We start from the raw sequence: 18,826 nt of genomic DNA on the forward strand, positions 1-18,826 counted from the left end.
CCACAGCAGTGTGCCCATTCCCAGCCTGCCCGCCCTTTGATCCTGACCCATCAACTCCTGAGTGGCTCGCCATCCCCCCCAAGACAGAGGTCGAGACCTTCCGAGTGTCACCTCCCCGAGATCTACGGATGTCGTCTCCCTGGGCTCCTGTGAGGCCCCGCATGTGGTTGCCAGCGCATTCTTCCCTCTCCCTTATGGGCCCTGTCCAATGCAGCCCCAGGGCAGCCCGGAGGAGCCCTGTCTGGGGCTGCGCTGGGGTGACCGGGGACACGGTGGGCTCACTGGGAGCAGCCTTCCAAAGCCCCAGAGCGGCAGGATGGTGCCCAGGCTCTGCTCAGGGCTGCTTTGGGCGTGGGGCCGTCTGCGCGAGTCCTGCACGGGACCCATGTGTCCTGGCTGCCACGCCAAAGGGCTGCTTCCCCAGGCGAAGGGGACAGGGGAGTGACCCTGCGTGAGAGCCTGCACCTCTGGCAGTGACTCAGGCCCGGGGTGCCCTTTGGGTGCCCTTGGTGCCCTTTGGGCCTTGCTGGATCTGCTTGCTGCCATTTGCTGGGGCCACCCTGCACTCCCTCCCCATTCCAGGCAGACACAGGCAGGTGTTGGAATAAAATCTTTTATGCCGTAACCAGAAGAAAACTGTTAACTATTATCTACGGAACGGCGGAGGGGGTCAGACAGAAATGCACACAAATCCACGGGATTGGCAAAAATGTCCGCTTTATTAGAGGACAGACAGCTCATATGCTGCCTGTGACACACAGACATGTGATTCTTCCCCAGGTTACATTGGATACATAAGGCAAACATACTGTGGTGTACAGTACTAGCTGGATATCAGCAGGTGTCCATAAGACTTGTTTTCCTGCCAGAACAACTCCTCCTTCACCTTGGCACAAGGCCTGCAGCCATAGAAGTGGCGCAGTATTTTTTACTCTCTGCACCCAGTCATGCCAAGGGGAAGGTCTCAAAAATGCAACTGAAATTGTTCACACAATTTCTGTCCACCGACAAATCCCCCGTTGATGTTTGAACAATTTAAATTGCATTTCTGTAACATTCCTTACTGTATCCATAACATCTCAATAAGCTCAAACATACAACAACACCACCATCACCAATAAACTCAACAACCTATTGACCCTAAGATGTGTGCTCTCAAAGTGTGCCTAAAAGTGCTTCTTTAAATATAGGGTTTATTCTTAAAACTTCCACTCTGTCCAGAACATCCTTGGAAATGGAACTCCATTAAACTCTGGGCCATATGTCTTCTGTTATTCTTTTTCACCCCTTGGCCCTTGAATAACACAATGACATGATCGTATATTAACACTGGATCTTCCGTTTCTATTGCACTCTTTGCATACCATTCTATTGCAGCCCGGAGAGTTTGTTCAGGATTTCTTGCCATTTTATGGAAAGGTATCGGTGTATTTGTTTATCCAAAAGTGTTTGTGTAAGTGAATATTCACACATATACATGCATACATTTTCATTCATTCTCTTTCACACGGTGGCCACCATCATTCAAACACACATCACACAAACATATTTTTGAATCTCATTTCACTGTGTCTCATGAGTAATGAAACCATACTAATTCTCTAGTACCTTATGGTGTTAAAGCTTCTCCACCAAACAGGTAAACTTTCCTCCACCAGTACCCAGTGAATAATCTAAGATCTTAACCTTCTATAATCATATGCTTAAACATACTAAAAAATTGTGCTCCAACAAAACTAAAAATACTGTGCCTTAACAACACTAAAATGTGCTCATAATGCTGACAAATTGTGCTCCTGTAATACTTACTTTAAAGTTCGTACACTCTCTTAAATCCTTAATTTCATGTGCTTAAAAAAAACACTAAAAAGGTGTATATGACTAAGAAAAACTATGCTTATAATACCAAAAAGAATTGTGCTCCAAAAACTGTGTTCTAACAATATTGAGGAAACTGTTAGCCACAACAGCTCCTGATGTTACCATTGTTACCTGCAGAAAACAGCATCAACCTTGTTCTTTCTTTCCAAGGTTTCATTCATCATGCAGGCAGCTACAAACACCTGTGTACAAAAAAGACCTTAACATATGAAACAACTTTTGCAAATGAACTGAGGGGGTTGTCACCTGTTCTCTCCCCGTTTCTGTCTTGCAAAAGTGTTTTACAAATTCTTAAATCACTGACCCCTATACCAAATACACAGCATTGTCTGGCAACTTGGTAGTAGTTTTCAAAGTGGACAAGCAATTCACCCTTTCAAAGTTTTTCTAGTTTGGATATGATATAGAATTTTACCTCAAAAATTGTTATTGCACAGCCACATATAATTTTGGGAAGACTCGTAAGCCAAAAGGTTTCTGTCATATGATGATTCCAAATAAATCTTGCTACCCACTGTAACACTACTGAGATGAAACACAGAAAAATACAAGCACTACAAAATAGTTAATGTCTGATGTAGAGTTCCCAAACCACACCAGTCTGCCTGATCTTCACAAACATCACTGATGTGACATGAGCAGCACAGAAACAGATCGTTGTATACAGTGACAACCCTTAGGCCTCAGGATGTTAAAAGTTCTATAGTTTTCCATTGTCTTCCTTTCCCCTTAGTGACACGTCTGCCCTATCTCAGTCAAGAAATCATCTTCTAAATCTGCATCTAAACAGACATTCCTCTGCTCCACAATTTGCACAGGCAACACGGAGAAAAAAGGTGTTTTTCGCAGAGTGTGATCTTTTGGCAGCTCTGGATGAGTTGTGGGGAGAGAATCCTCCTCTTTCCTAGATACCAGTGACAAGCAGTCTGCAGTGGAGCTGCTTTCCAAACAGCTGAATGTTTGTGTACATTCAGTGGTAGACCTATTTCTGTTTTCTCACTTTTTTCTCCTTGGCAAAGGCTGTTTGGTTCAAGTTGGCTGCCAGAATGCAGGAGCGCTTTTGATTCCTGAGTATGTTCTACCTCAGTGCTGGCTTCCTGCAGTTCATCTTTGTCCACTTCTTCATGCATCAGGCACAGATTTGTATTAAACTCACATTGAACTTCACAAGCTACAATATTAGTAGGTTTCTTTGGATTCTGAGATACACTAATGTCTTTAAAATCCTTTCCACTGCTGTCTTCAGTTACACTTTGGACTTTGGCTTCTGGATTGTCAGGTAAACTTTCAATCTGTCCATGTTTAATTTCCAATATATTTTTTTTTTTCTAAGTTGATTGCACTACTGGTTAATTGGTTAATTATTTCTGCATCACTGTATGTTTGAATTCATAATGCTTCAGTGAAGACAAGTCTTCATCCTTGGATTCATATTCTTTGTGAGATATGAATGAAAGCACCTCTGGCATAACCTCTGCCAAACTATCTGTGCTTGTTTCCATACAGATTATCTCTTTTTCAGACATCTCTACTGGTGTTGCAGATTGGCTGTAACTTGCACTGGCAGCAACAGCTAAAGGGTGACATCGATATGTTGTCTCCTGTGAGGAAAAATCTGTCTCTGTTGTTATGCCTTCTGCAGATATTTGGTCATAATCCGTTTCTTGCATTGTTTCCAAATTACTCTCCCCAGACCTGAGGAGACATTCTGTAACAGTTGATTCTGCTCCATGTCCAGCCAGTGTCTGAAACTCATAGCTGCTTACTAGAGAGCAGTTCTTATTTGCTAAGTCACTGAGAAAGAAACCCTCATCAGGTGTTGGTATTTTTTTGTATTGGCAAAAGCTGCCCATGGTTTCCAAATTGGATGTGTTTTACTGCAGATGTCTGTGTTGAGGTCATATTATGAGCAAGTCCCATAGAAGATTCAGCAGTAGATGCACTGACAGATGCACTTCCCCTGCCTGAATCTGTCACACTTGATTGTGCCATCAAGTTATTATAGTCATTGTCAAGCTCATCTTTTGAAAAAGTTCGCATTTAAGTCTATGACAGTGAAAAAATACTGTTTGATCATTCTGTTTAATACTCAGCCTTAAGCTACATGTGCAGTTCAGAAGGATATAGAAGGCCAGATTCCAGCTTGCAGCCAGTTCCTTAGATGTGATCTACATCATCTCCTCGTGTTTTTAGTTCTTTTATCTATGAAATTTCGGTAAGAGAACAAAATTCACAACATAAGCAGCACAAAGGAAAACAAATAACTAGTTGTAAGAACATGTAACTCCATAATTGTGGAACAACAGCACAGAACAGGTAAAAACTACACCCATTATACTAAAATCCTAAATCACTCACAGGTTTTAATTAATTTCCCGAATGTAAAGCTAACTAAATCTAGCTTTGAGATCGTTATATTGGGAGGCAAACTAGAAAAATTTTACTAAATTCAACCTGACTCTAGTAGCTTTATTGCAATCTCTACTGATTTCCTGACAGATTATCATGTGGTCTCCAGACATTTCTGCTTTATAAATCAAATGGGCATAAAAAGTTCTAATTCACGCATCAATAGTTTTGCAAAGTGTAATTTAGCAATCTGCTCTTTTATTGGTATAAAGTAAACACACACATTTTGCATCTTGTTAGGTTATTTTAAAAATAATCTGAAATTCATGTAGTATAACTGTTGACATAACATCAGTGCCAAGAGAGATAAGTCAAACTTCACAGCATAGTGTGTGCCTGAGTAGTGTTTTTAGAAAAGCAATTAGGCTGTATGCTATATCAGCAGTTATAAAACATTTAAAAACATATAATACGTTTTGTTTGACCAAACTGCTCTGTACATACTGTACGAATCCACGACAGAAGATATATATTAAAATCTGAAAAAAAATGTACTTGCTGCTATGTTATAAATAGAATATTAACAATTGCTTAAACAGTACATGAAATGCAACTCAAAGTTGCAACTCTGTCATAAACACAGAAGAAAAAAAAAAGGAAAAAATAATGAATTCACTAAACTTGACCAAGGAAAAGAAATAATATCAGACAGGAATGTAAATTAACATCCAAATGTTAAAATCAGCTGAGTAAACCTTTTTAAATACAATTCTAAAGATGTGATTTCCACTGTCACAATAACTTCTCAGTTTATAACAGGAAGATAGAGAGATGTTTTACCTAAGAATCAAGGAAATCCTCAGCCTGCCAGCTTTCCATTTATCTTATTTGCAGATTTGTAGTTTTTGGTGTATAAGTTCTACTCTCTCCCTAGTTCTGAGAAACTGCTGGAGGTGGTTTGAGTCCCACCCAGTTGCTAAGCAACAAATGATCTCTATTGTGTGAACCTTATGTCTCCTCCTGCTAAGACTGAACACGAAATTTGGGCAGAAGTTCTTTACAGGGGTAAAATGTGACTAAAACCAAGGCAACTCACTAAAGCTTTTATATAAAGATTCATTCTCTGGGAAACTCTTAAAATTTCTTGCATGCTAACTTTTAGTAAAACACAATCTTTTAGTTTTAAGTTATCCACAAGTGAGTAGAAGGACTAAAGAGAGAGAGATTCTGCTTTCTGTTCTCAGTTACCGACATGCCTGGATTCTGCGGGGCAACTCCCCCGCAAGTCAGTCACCGCCGAGCTGCTGTTCCCCGGGCTGCTCCGTGCGCCGTGCAGCTCCCGGGGATGCCCGCAGAAGTCTGGCTGGCTCTGCAGAAGTAGCTGTCGGCGTTGCCTCTGTCGCTGAGGTGCCCCTGCCGCCGAGGTGCCCCTGCCGCCTTTTGCCGTGGCTGCCAGCGCCGCCTCCCCCACGGCCGAGCCGGCGCAGCGGCAGCCCCAGCGCGCAGCCCCCAGCCCTGGAGCGCGGCCCCAGCGCCCGCACGCCGGACTCTGGCAGCTGTTTGAGTAATCCTAAAGGGAATTTTTATGCTGTTATGTGTACCCGAGACACTCTAACGGGAGGAAATTCTCACGGACTCTCACCTCTGGCTTTTAACAGTTACTAACAAACGTATGGCCGCTTCTCCACACACACACAAGCACGGTACCGTTAACAATACAGTGAGCTCACAACAACGTTGGACACACAACACAATTAACACGAGAGTTAACAAAAATACGGAAAGGCAGTTCTCTAGCCTGCCTCTCCTGTCAACGAGAAGTGGCACTTTTTCGGTGTTGCTCGTTGTGCTAATATAGCATCTTCTAATGCAAGGCACAATAGCTGCTACTTTCTTTCATATGTACCGTACCTGGTTCTGCTTTTTATTTTTTTTTTTTTTTCCGAAAACAGCGTCTGTTGCCATGGCAGCGATCCACAGTGGCTTTCTTCCGGGTTGCATGGTGGCTTCAGGCGCCAGCGATGCAGCGCCATCTAGGGACGCGGAGGCTCCCAGCAGTGTCGGTCCAGTTGACACATGCGCAGTAGCAGGCACAGTGAGGAGCGACAGTGCTGACTGCGCAGCCGCAAGAGAGAGCGGTGCCGCGGGCTCGGCTCCAGCTTCATTCTCTGCCGCTAGTGATGTTCCTGCAGCCCCTACACATCCTGCTGCTACATGCACGGCGCTAAACGGAGGTGATCCCGCTGCTCCTAAGGGTCCTAGCATTCGCAACTTCGCAGCCGCAGGCACGGGGATCCCCCCTACAGCAGACCGAACGGGGCGGGGACCGGCCGTAGTCCCGCCATCTCCCGACAGAGCTGTTCGAACCTTTATGAGTTCCCGTCGCTCAGAACTTAACTCTTGTAGCGACCCAACTGCCAGACGCCAAAGCAGAGTACACGTTCTAGGGGCTCCTGACCCCGTAGAGATCTCGTCCCAAAACAATTCCTTTATAGCGTCCCTTGTGGACACCTGAAAGGCGGTTCGAGCAGCGGGAAGTAGAGTCCTCGCTCTCACCCATGCCATCAACCCCTTAGGGGCGGTTCCATCAGAAACAGGCTCTCCTAGAGAGAATATATATCGGGGGAGCGTTTCCGCGGCCTCATCCCCTTCGGATGCCGCGGGCCCCATGCTCTCTCCCTCGGTCGACTCACCGGGCCAGGGTGAGATTCCTCTGTACCATGCGCATGGTTTTGTTCCGTGATGCCGGGGACAGCATCACCTCCCACGACCGCTTCCCTCAGCTCCTTCCGTTCGCCTTGCGTCCCTGCAGAACTCGACGAAGTAGGACTCCCTGTTAAATGGGCGCCAGATAACGACGGAGGGGGTCAGACAGAAATGCACTCAAATCAATAGGATTGGCAAAAATGTCCGCTTTATTAGAGCACAGACAGCTCATATGCTGCCTGTGACACACAGACATGTGATTCTTCCCCAGCTTACATTGGATACATAAGGCAAACATACTGTGGTGTACAGTACTAATTGGATATCAGCAGGTGTCCATAAGACTTGTTTTCCTGCCAGAACAACTCCTCCTTCACCTTGGCACAAGGCCTGCAGCCATATTAGTGGCGCAGTATTTTTTTACTCTCTGCACCCAGCCATGCCAAGGTGAAGGTCTCAGAAATGCAACTGAAATTGTTCACACAATTTCTGTCCACCGACATTGTTGGAGATGGGAAGGTCCGGGACAGCCGGGGCTGTAGAGACCATGGGATTGTGGTCGTCTGAAATTCCAGCCAGTGGGAAACACAGAAATAGCCAGGAGATCGAGGAGCCGACGAAAAAAAATAAACTTTTATTGCAATAAAAGGGAGACTTCACTGGACAAACCGCAGTGAGGTGGCTCAGCTCAGTGGAGGTCGCAGCCCCCTTTTAGCCCCTTTGCCCGCAGCGCTGCTCCCTGCCCGTTTCTCCACTGGCTGAGATACTCTGGGCTTACAGGCTTCCCGACACGCCTGCTCTGTGCCCCCCACTACGTCCCGATGAGGTGGCTCGGAAGGCCACTGCCATTTTTCAAAGTGGAGGCCGCTTCAAAAGGGAGGACGTGGCCACCTGAGACCTTCTGTGCTGCTGACTGGGCCCCCTGTCTCCGGGCAAACGGCACCTCTTGGGAACTGACAACTGAGCAACCAGTGACTTGTTGCTTCTCACTGCCAACCGTGACTGCACTACACTGTCGGAGGACAGAAACTGTGTGAACAGTTTCCATTGCATTTCTGCGACCTTCACCTTGGCATGGCTGGGTGCAGACAGTAAAAAAAATACTGCGCCACTAATATGACTGCAGGTCCTGTGCCAGGGTGAAGGAGGAGTTATGCTGGCAGGAAAACAAGTTTTATGGACACCTGGTGTGGTCCAATTAGTAATGTACAGCTCAGTGTGTTTACCTTATGTATCCAATGTAACCTGAAAAAGAATCACATGTCTCTGCATCACAAGCAGCATATAAGCTGCTTTTCCTCTAATAAAGCGGACATTTTTGCCAATCATATTGATTTGTGTGCATTTCTGTCTGAACCCCTCCGCCGTTATCTGGCGCCCGTTTAGCAGGGAGTTCTACTTCGTCGAGTTCTGCAGGGATGCAAGGCGAACGGAAGGAGCTGAGGGAAGCGGTCGTGGGAGGTGATGCTGTCCCCGGCATCACGGAACAAAGCCATGCGCATGGTACAGAGGAATCTCACCCTGGCCCGGTGAGTCGACCGAGGGAGAGAGCATGGGGCCCGCGGCATCCGAAGGGGATGAGGCCGCGGAAACGCTCCTCCGATATATATTCTCTCTAGGAGAGCCTGTTTCTGATGGAACCGCCCCTAAGGGGTTGATGGCATGGGTGAGAGCGAGGACTCTACTTCCCGCTGCTCGAACCGCCTTTCAGGTGTCCACAAGGGACGCTATAAAGGAATTCTTTTGGGACGAGATCTCTACGGGGTCAGGAGCCCCTAGAACGTGTACTCTGCTTTGGCGTCTGGCAGTTCAGTCGCTACGAGAGTTAAGTTCTGAGCGACGGGAACTCATGAAGGTTCGGACGGCTCTGTCGGGAGATGGCGGGACTACGGTGGGTCCCCGCCCCGTTCGGTCTGCTGTAGGGGGGATCCCCGTGCCTGCGGCTGCGATGTTGCGAATGCTAGGACCCTTAGAAGCAGCGAGATCACCTCCGTTTAGCACCGTGCATGTAGCAGCAGGATGTGTAGGGGCTGCAGGAACATCACTAGCGGCGGCGAATGAAGCTGGAGCCGTGCCAGCAGCACCGCTCTCTCTTGCGGCTGCGCAGTCGGCAGTGTCGCTCCTCACTGTGCCTGCTACTGCGCATGTGTCAACTGGACCGACACTGCTGGGAGCCTCCGCATCCCTAGATGGCGCTGCATCGCTGGCGCCTGAAGCCACCATGCAACCCGGAAGAAAGCCACTGAATCGCTGCCATGGCAACAGACGCTGTTTTCGGAAAAAAAAAAACCAACAAAAAAAACAAAACAAAAACAAACAAACAAACAAACAAACAAACAAACAAAAAAAGACAAACCATGCCGTTTCCAGGTGTGGTACATATGAAAGAAAGTAGCAGCTATTGGGCCTTGCATTGGAAGATGCTATATTAGCACAACGAGCAACACCGAAAAAGTGCCACTTCTCGTTGACAGGAGAGGCAGGCTAGAGAACTGCCTTTCCGTATTTTTTGTTAACTCTCGTGTTAATTGTGTTGTGTGTCCAACGTTGTTGTGAGCTCACTGTATTGTTAACGGTACCGTGCTTGTGTGTGTGTGGAGAAGCGGCCATACGTTTGTTAGTAACTTAAAACCCAGAGGTGAGAGTCCGTGAGAATTTCCTCCCGTTAGAGTGTCTCGGGTACACATAACAGCATAAAAATTCCCTTTAGGATTACTCAAACAGCTGCCAGAGTCCGGCGTGCGGGCGCTGGGGCCGCGCTCCAGGGCTGGGGGCTGCGCGCTGGGGCTGCCGCTGCGCCGGCTCGGCCGTGGGGGAGGCGGCGCTGGCAGCCACGGCAAGAGGCGGCAGGGGCACCTCGGCGGCAGAGGCACCTCAGCGACAGAGGCAACGCCGACAGCTACTTCTGCAGAGCCAGCCAGACTTCTGCGGGCATCCCCGGGAGCTGCACGGCGCACGGAGCAGCCCGGGGAACAGCAGCTCGGCGGTGACTGACTTGCGGGGGAGTTGCCCCGCAGAATCCAGGCATGTCAGTAACTGAGAACAGAAAGCAGAATCTCTCTCTTTAGTCCTTCTACTCACTTGTAGATAACTTAAAACTAAAAGATTGTATTTTACTAAAAGTTAGCATGCAAGAAATTTTAAGAGTTTCCCAGAGAATGAATCTTTATATAAAAGCTTTAGTGAATTGCCTTGCTTTTAGTTACATTTTACCCCTGTAAAGACCTTCTGCCCAAATTTCGTGTTCAGTCTTAGCAGGAGACATAAGGTTCACACAATAGAGATCATTTGTTGCTTAGCAACTGGGTGGGACTCAAACCACCTCCAGCAGTTTCTCAGGACTAGGGAGAGAGTAGAACTTATACACCAAAAACTACAAATCTGCAAATAAGATAAATGGAAAGCTAGCAGGCTGAGGATTTCCTTAATTCTTAGGTAAAACATCTCTCTATCTTCCTGTTATAAACTGAGAAGTTATTGTGACAGTGGAAATCACATCTTTAGAATTGTATTTAAAAAGGTTTACTCAGCTGATTTTAACATTTGGATGTTTAGTTTACATTCCTGTCTGATATTATTTCTTTTCCTTGGTCAAGCTTAGTGAATTCATTATTTTTTCCTTTCTTTTTTTCTTCTGTGTTTATGACAGAGTTGCAACTTTGAGTTGCATTTCATGTGCTGTTTAAGCAATTGTTAATATTCTATTTATAACATAGCAGCAAGTACATTTTTTTTTTTCAGATTTTAATATATATCTTCTGTCGTGGATTCGTACATTATGTACAGAGCAGTTTGGTCAAACGAAACGTATTATACGTTTTTCAATGTTTTATAACTGCTGATATAGCATACAGCCTAATTGCTTTTCTAAAAACACTACTCAGGCACACACTATGCTGTGAAGTTTGACTTATCTCTCTTGGCACTGATGTTATGTCAACAGTTATACTACATGAATTTCAGATTATTTTTAAAATAACCTAACAAGATGCAAAATGCGTGTGTTTATACCGATAAAAGAGCAGATTGCTAAATTACACTTTTCCAAAACTACTGATGCGTGAATTAGAACTTTTTATGCCCATTTGATTTATAAAGCAGAAATGTCTGGAGACCACATGATAATCTGTCAGGAAATCAGTAGAGATTGCAATAAAGCTGAGTTACTAGAGTCAGGTTGAATTTAGTAAAATTTTTCTAGTTTGCCTCCCAATATAACGATCTCAAAGCTAGGTTTAGTTAGCTTTACATTCGGGAAATTAATTAAAACCTGTGAGTGATTTAGGATTTTAATATAACAGGTGTAGTTTTTACCTGTTCTGTGCTGTTGTTCCACGATTATGGAGTTACATGTTCTTATAACTAGTTATTTGTTTTCCTTTGTGCTGCTTATGTTGTGAATTTTGTTCCCTTACCGAAATTTCATAGATAAAAGAACTAAAAACACGAGGAGATGATGTAGATCACATCTAAGGAACCGGCTGCAAGCTGGAATCTGGCCTTCTATATCCTTCTGAACTGCACATGTAGCTTAAGACTGCGTATTAAACAGAATGATCAAACAGTATTTTTTCACTGTCATAGACTTAAATGCGAACTTTTTCAAAAGATGAGCTTGACAATGACTATAATAACTTGATGGCACAATTAAGTGTGACAGATTCAGGCAGGGGAAGTGCATCTGTCAGTGCATCTACTGCTGAATCTTCTATGGGACTTGCTCTTAATATGACCTCAACACAGATATCTGCAGTAAAACACATCCAATTTGGAAACCATGGGCAGCTTTTGCCAATACAAAAAATACCAACATGTTGTGATGAAGGTTTCTTTCTCAGTGACTTAGCAAATAAGAACTGCTCTCTAGTAAGCAGCTATGAGTTTCAGACACTGGCTGGACATGGAGCAGAATCAACTGTTACAGACTGTCTCCTCAGGTCTGGGGAGAGTAATTTGGAAACAATGCAAGAAACGGATTATGGACAAATATCTGCAGAAGACATAACAACAGAGACAGATTTTTTCCTCACAGGAGACACCATATTGATGTCACCCTTCAGCTGTTGCTGCCAGTGCAAGTTACAGCCAATCTGCAGCACCAGTAGAGATGTCTGAAAAAGAGATAATCTGTATGGAAACAAACACAGATAGTTTGGCAGAGGTTATGCCAGAGGTGCTTTCATTCATATCTCACAAAGAATATGAATCCAAGGATGAAGACTTGTCTTCACTGAAGCATTATGAATTCAAACATGCAGTGATGCAGAAATAATTAACCAATTAACCAGTAGTGCAATCAACTTAGAAAAAAAAAATATATTGGAAATTACACCCGGACAGATTGAAAGTTTACCTGACAATCCAGAAGCCAAAGTCCAAAGTGTAACTGAAGACAGCAGTGGAAAGGATTTTAAAGACATTAGTGTATCTCAGAATCCAAAGAAACCTACTAATATTGTAGCTTGTGAAGTTCAATGTGAGTTTAATACAAATCTGTGCCTGATGCATGAAGAAGTGGACAAAGATGAACTGCAGGAAGCCAGCACTGAGGTAGAACATACTCAGGAATCAAAAGCGCTCCTGCATTCTGGCAGCCAACTTGAACCAAACAGCCTTTGCCAAGGAGAAAAAAGTGAGAAAACAGAAATAGGTCTACCACTGAATGTACACAAACATTCAGCTGTTTGGAAAGCAGCTCCACTGCAGACTGCTTGTCACTGGTATCTAGGACAGAGGAGGATTCTCTCCCCACAACTCATCCAGAGCTGCCAAAAGATCACACTCTGCGAAAAACACCTTTTGTCTCCGTGTTGCCTGTGCAAACTGTGGAGCAGAGGAATGTCTGTTTAGATGCGGATTTAGAAGATGATTTCTTGACTGAGATAGGGCAGACGTGTCACTAAGGGGAAAGGAAGACAATGGAAAACTATAGAACTTTTAACATCCTGAGGCCTAAGGGTTGTCGCTGTATACAACGATCTGTTTCTGTGCTGCTCATGTCACACCAGTGATGTTTGTGAAGATCAGGCAGACTGGTGTGGTTTGGGAACTCTACATCAGACATTAACTATTTTGCAGTGCTTGTATTTGTGTTTCATCTCAGTAGTGTTACAGTGGGTAGCAAGATTTATTTGGAATCATCATATGACAGAAACCTTTTGGCTTACGAGTCTTCCCAAGATTATATGTGATTGTGCAATAACAATTTTTGGGGTAAAATTCTATATCATATCCAAACTAGAAAAACTTTGAAAGGGTGAATTGCTTGTCCAGTTTGAAAACTACTACCAAGTTGCCAGACAATGCTATGTATTTGGTATAGGGGTCAGTGATTTAAGAATTTGTAAAACACTTTTGCAAGACAGAAACGGGGAGAGAACAGGTGGCAACCCCCTCAGTTCATTTGCAAAAGTTGTTTCATATGTTAAGTTTTTTTTTGTACACAGGTGTTGGTAGCTGCCTGCAGGATGAATGAAACCTTGGAAAGAAAGAACAAGGTTGATGCTGTTTTCTGCAGGTAACAATGGTAACATCAGGAGCTGTTGTGGCTAACAGTTTCCTCAATATTGTTAGAACACAGTTTTTGGAGCACAATTCTTTTTGGTATTATAAGCATAGTTTTTCTTAGTCATATACACCTTTTTAGTATATTTTTGTATATTTTTTTTTAAGCACATGAAATTAAGGATTTAAGAGAGTGTACGAACTTTAAAGTAAGTATTACAGGAGCACAATTTGTCAGCATTATGAGCACATTTTAGTGTTGTTAAGGCACAGTATTTTTAGTTTTGTTGGAGCACAATTTTTTAGTATGTTTAAGCATAAAATTATAGAAGGTTAAGATCTTAGATTATTCACTGGGTATTGGTGGAGGAAAGTTCACCTGTTTGGTGGAGAAGCTTTAACACCATAAGGTACTAGAGAATTAGTATGGTTTCGTAACTCATGAGACAGTAAAATGAGATTCAAAAGTATGTGTGTGTGAAGTGTGTTTGAATGATGGTGGCCACCGTGTGAAAGTGAATGAATGAAAATGTATGCATGTATATGTGTGAATATTCACTTACACAAACACTTTTGGATAAACAAATACACCGATACCTTTCCATAAAATGGCAAGAAATCCTGAACAAACTCTCCGGGCTGCAATAGAATGGTATGCAAAGAGTGCAATAGAAACGGAAGATCCAGTGTTAATATACGATCATGTCATTGTGTTATTCAAGGGCCAAGGGGTGAAAAAGAATAACAGAAGACATATGGCCCAGAGTTTAATGGAGTTCCATTTCCAAGGATGTTCTGAACAGAGTGGAAGTTTTAAGAATAAACCCTACATTTAAAGAAGTACTTTTAGGCACACTTTGAGAGCACACATCTTAGGGTCAATAGGTTGTTGAGTTTATTGGTGATGGTGGTGTTGTTGTATGTTTGCGCTTATTGAGATGTTATGGATACAGTAAGGAATGTTACAGAAATGCAATTTAAACTGTTCAAACTTCAACGGGGGATTTGTCGGAGGACAGAAACTGTGTGAACAGTTTCCATTGCATTTCTGCGACCTTCACCTTGGCATGGCTGGGTGCAGACAGTAAAAAAAATACTGCGCCACTAATATGACTGCAGGTCCTGTGCCAGGGTGAAGGAGGAGTTATGCTGGCAGGAAAACAAGTTTTATGGACACCTGGTGTGGTCCAATTAGTAATGTACAGCTCAGTGTGTTTACCTTATGTATCCAATGTAACCTGAAAAAGAATCACATGTCTCTGCATCACAAGCAGCATATAAGCTGCTTTTCCTCTAATAAAGCGGACATTTTTGCCAATCATATTGATTTGTGTGCATTTCTGTCTGAACCCCTCCGCCGTTACTACACCCTTTGCAAGAGCACCTTCCTAGTGCTAAGAGTGGAGCTCGGGACGGCGGGAGGAGGAAGCAAGGCAGCCTGTAAGACTAGAAGCGTGGAGCTGAGGAGAGCTGCCTTGAGCCTCTTCAGGGATCTTTTTCCTTCTTGCCTGAAATCCTTTTTTCCCCTCACTCACTGCTCTTGCTGCCCAGCCTCACTTCCTGCAACACCTTCACCCATTTTCAGTCTGGTTCTCTCACTACTTCTTTTAATCCCCAGCTTTTCTCCAGAACAGCCAATTGACATCCACGGAATCACTACGCCCAGAAGCGCCAGGAGAGCTCCACAAGTTCAGAAGTTCAAGTGGGCAGAACCCCTCTTGGACATTCCCTTCCCTGCTTGGAACATCTGATTCCACGGGAGGAGCCAGATGCTGAGCAGTCCCGAAAGCCCTCATTTTCTAGACAGGAGCTCAACTCCAACAGATCACAGCACAGACCTAAAGCACTTTTGACCCTGAGCGGACAGAACCCCGTTCTTCTTGTCCGCACTTGTCTTCCCATGGAATGGAGAGCCGAAAAAAACCTCTCCAGGGTAGGGCCAGAACTGACAGGTTTACGGCAGAGGCGCAGAAATTGCCCTGTCATTGCCTCCAGGATGATATGCTTGCTCCAGGATCCTTCCATCAGGGAGCTTTTGTCGGATTGTTTGGTCAATTTTAGGTCAATTTCTATGGCTTTCAGCAATGTCAGCTTCCAGTGGTGAGAAGTCATGAGAGTAGTCGCCAGAATCGGGTGATGCCCCTTGGTAACAAGACTTTGTGTTTAAGTGGCAAATGTTTTTATTCACCTCCTGGCTTCTGCAGAAGTCTCCTGTTTTTCAAGACTCCTAGACTCCTAGAGCAGTTGGTGTTGGAAGGAAGGGACCTGAAAGCTCATCTGCTTCCAACCACCCCTCTGCCACGGGCAGGGACACCTTCCGCTAGACCAGCTTGCTCCAAGCCGCGTCCAACCTGGCCCTGAACACTTGCAGGGATGGGGCAGCCACAGTTTCTCTGGACAACCTGTGCCAGGGCCCCACCACTCTCCCCGGGAAGGCTTTCTTTCCCATATGCCATCTAAGCCTGCCCTCTGCCAGCGCCAAGCCATTGCCCCTTGGTCTGTCGCTCCAGTCCCTTGGAAACAGTCTCTCTTAGCCAAAGCCTTCTTGGTCCTCCCTGTTGTGTTGCAAAATTTGCAAGCTGATGTTGTGCCAGGTGGCACCAGCCAAGCCCTGAGCCAGGTGCAGGACCTTGCACTTGAGGTCTGAGGTCACTGGGGCTGTTGAGCCTGGAGAAGAGGAGACTGAGGTCAGATCTCCTGGGGGGCTGCAGCTTCCTGCCAAGGGGCAGCGACCATTTCTGCTCTGTGGGACCAGGGACAGGAGCCGAGGGAACGGCCGGAGCTGTGTCAGCGGAGGCTTAGGTTGGACATTAGGAAAAGGTGCTTTCCCTGGAGGGTGGTCGGGCACTGGAACGGGCTGCCCAGGGCAGTGGTCACGGCCCCAAGGCTGCCAGAGCTCAAGGAGCGTTTGGACAACGCTCTCAGGCATACTGAATCCGAAAAATCGGTCCAAGAAACTGCTCAGAGAATTTTTATCTTTAAGCAGCAAGGTATTTGTTTATTCAACGTTGGGAGCAAGCCAGCTCGCGCTGGACAAACTTGCTCAAAGGCTTCACACAAAATCAGCATTTTTATACAATCTTCAGATGTGATTAAATGCATATTCAAGTGATTACAACATCTATCAATACATATTAAAAATAGGTGGAGTATAGGCGGAGCTTGGGGAGGTGCTTCTCTTGGCTCCCCATTTCAGAGGGTAGTTCCCATCTTCCTCCATGGGGCAGGGGGCTTCAACTCATCTTCCTCAGCTTGACCCTTCTTCTTTTCCATTGTTCTTGACCCGCTCACTGAAGCTTGGACAAAACCCTGGCTCCAGACCTATTTCTCCTATTTAAATGTCTACCTGATCCTGTTGTATTTCTAATTTATCACCTCTAGGCCTATTACCTGTTCCTGTACTGTTCTCTTAAGCTTTGGTCCAGTAAGTAGAACAGAACGAGCACAGATCGTCTTGGATGTTGGGAGCTTGTTAGCAGGCCCAAATCTCTTAGTTAACTCTTTTGGGCCTAGCTTCCTATATCATTCCCCCCTTTTTGTTTAGAATTTACGAATTCCTTCGTCAAGTTCTAATGGATTTTGATAGGTATTCATCACAGCCCACATTATCTGCATCCTTCTAACCATGATGCTTGATTTGCACCATAGCCAAACAATTAGGACCAGTAGTAGAATAATGCCAGCTCCTAATACCAATATTGGATGTATCAAATAGTGAAACACTTGTGATGCTGTAGGGGAGTATCCTGTAAAGATATCCCACCGGTGATGTTCTCCCACTTTTTCCACTTTGGTTAGAACAGTTTTTATGCTCTCAGTGTCCTGTTCTACTTGCCAGAGCATTCGTCTAGTCGTTCTGTTTACTTCCTGGACCAGTTTTTCTATATCAGGATGTTTAAGCATTGCTTTAAAAAGATTAATGTTCATTCCTCTCTGCAATTTCGGTACATCATGATACATTGTATAATCAACTTCAATCAGTTGTCTAGTAGTCACTAGAATGATATAATCAAAGTCACAGCCTATTATTTTAGTAAAACAAAAAAATTAATACCACTCACTACTTCATGACAAATACCTATGGTAAAATTAACACAAAAGATTCTAACACATGCACAAGCATTTCCTACATAATAGACTTGTGATTGGGTTTTAGTATGGGGAAGCATTTCAAAGGTACACACACTATTGTCAGCATCTAAGCATAAATCTTCATTTTCTACTCCAGCATTTTCACAGATATATCCTAATTGTCCTTTAGGAATACATGCCTCAGTACTGACTGGCTGCCACTTTTTCTTGGTGTGATCCTAACTTGCCCAAACATTATGGTCTATGGGTCTGACAATTACATTTTGGTGTATGGCTCTTAATGTCAGGCTAGGAAAGATGGTCTTTTCTTTAGCTGCACTGATAGTGAGCACATAAACTTCAATTTGTTCATGTTGAGGATTGTAAGTGAAGTTTCCTAACTGCCACCACGCTTGGTAATTTTTCTCAAAGTGTGTAGTAGAACTGTTTCTAGCTATTATTTCTCTTACTTCCTGTGGTAATATTCCTGAAGTTCCTTCTCTTAATATTCCTGCAGCTACAGACTGCACCCACTGTTGAGTTTGGAGACATTGTATTGCAAGTGCAAATCTTTTATGGATGACACCAGCATAGTCAATAATCTTGGTGAAATCTTTTGCAGTGGTTAGCTACTAATGTTAACAATTTAACTGCCAATGATTGTGTTTCTGCCAAAGTGAGCAAAGATGATCTTAAAGGGACTTTGAATTTTCCTAGATCAGATGTGACAGCACTTAGTTTATTCACTAATACTTCTTGATCTATGGTGTTTAATACACTTAATCCTGTGCCAAACCATCCCGTTACATCTCTTTGAATTCTGGTACAAGGGGATCTGGCCATCATCTATACATGCCAGTCTTTAAGGCTTTGTTGAATACAGGGCTGACAATCTTTTTGTATGTTTGATATGTTTACTTAAAGGTGTATTGGAACCCTTTTCAGTGAATATATGGGATCTAACAACAGCTTCTGCTCATTTGAGTGCTTAATTACATATGGTCCAGCATAAGTTAAATTGTGGACACTCTCACAGGCTAAAGAAGGAGTTGTAAAACTGGTGGTGGTCTTAGTCAATGGGGTGGTAGGAGATTTGCTGGTTGGTAATCTCATTGTTATATTTCCTTCCCTGAATGTCCACTGACACATCACAGAAACTGATTTATCTAGAGTGAAGGTGTGCCAACATTGATCAGCCACTAATTACATTTCACAGTAACGTCAGTTCTGGGTGACCATCTAATCCGTGCCTATTAAAACACTTGCATTGTATGGGGTACCAGGATTTTACCAATTATTCAGTACCCTTGTTCCT

The 18,826-nt window shown here is 44.2% G+C and overlaps 1 long non-coding RNA gene across 1 annotated transcript; it reads right to left on the reverse strand.

Moving 5' to 3' along the window:
- Positions 1–3,944: 3,944 nt before the first annotated feature.
- LOC135406450 (uncharacterized) lies at positions 3,945–5,609 on the reverse strand. Its single transcript, XR_010426258.1, has 2 exons — positions 5,071–5,609; positions 3,945–4,083 (listed from the first exon to the last, which is right to left on the reverse strand). It is a non-coding gene; the product is annotated as an uncharacterized LOC135406450 (long non-coding RNA).
- Between the last annotated feature and the right edge of the window lie 13,217 nt (positions 5,610–18,826).

Source organism: Pseudopipra pipra, chromosome W, assembly GCF_036250125.1.
Source record: "Pseudopipra pipra isolate bDixPip1 chromosome W, bDixPip1.hap1, whole genome shotgun sequence".
In the NCBI taxonomy this organism is placed as follows: domain Eukaryota; kingdom Metazoa; phylum Chordata; class Aves; order Passeriformes; family Pipridae; genus Pseudopipra; species Pseudopipra pipra.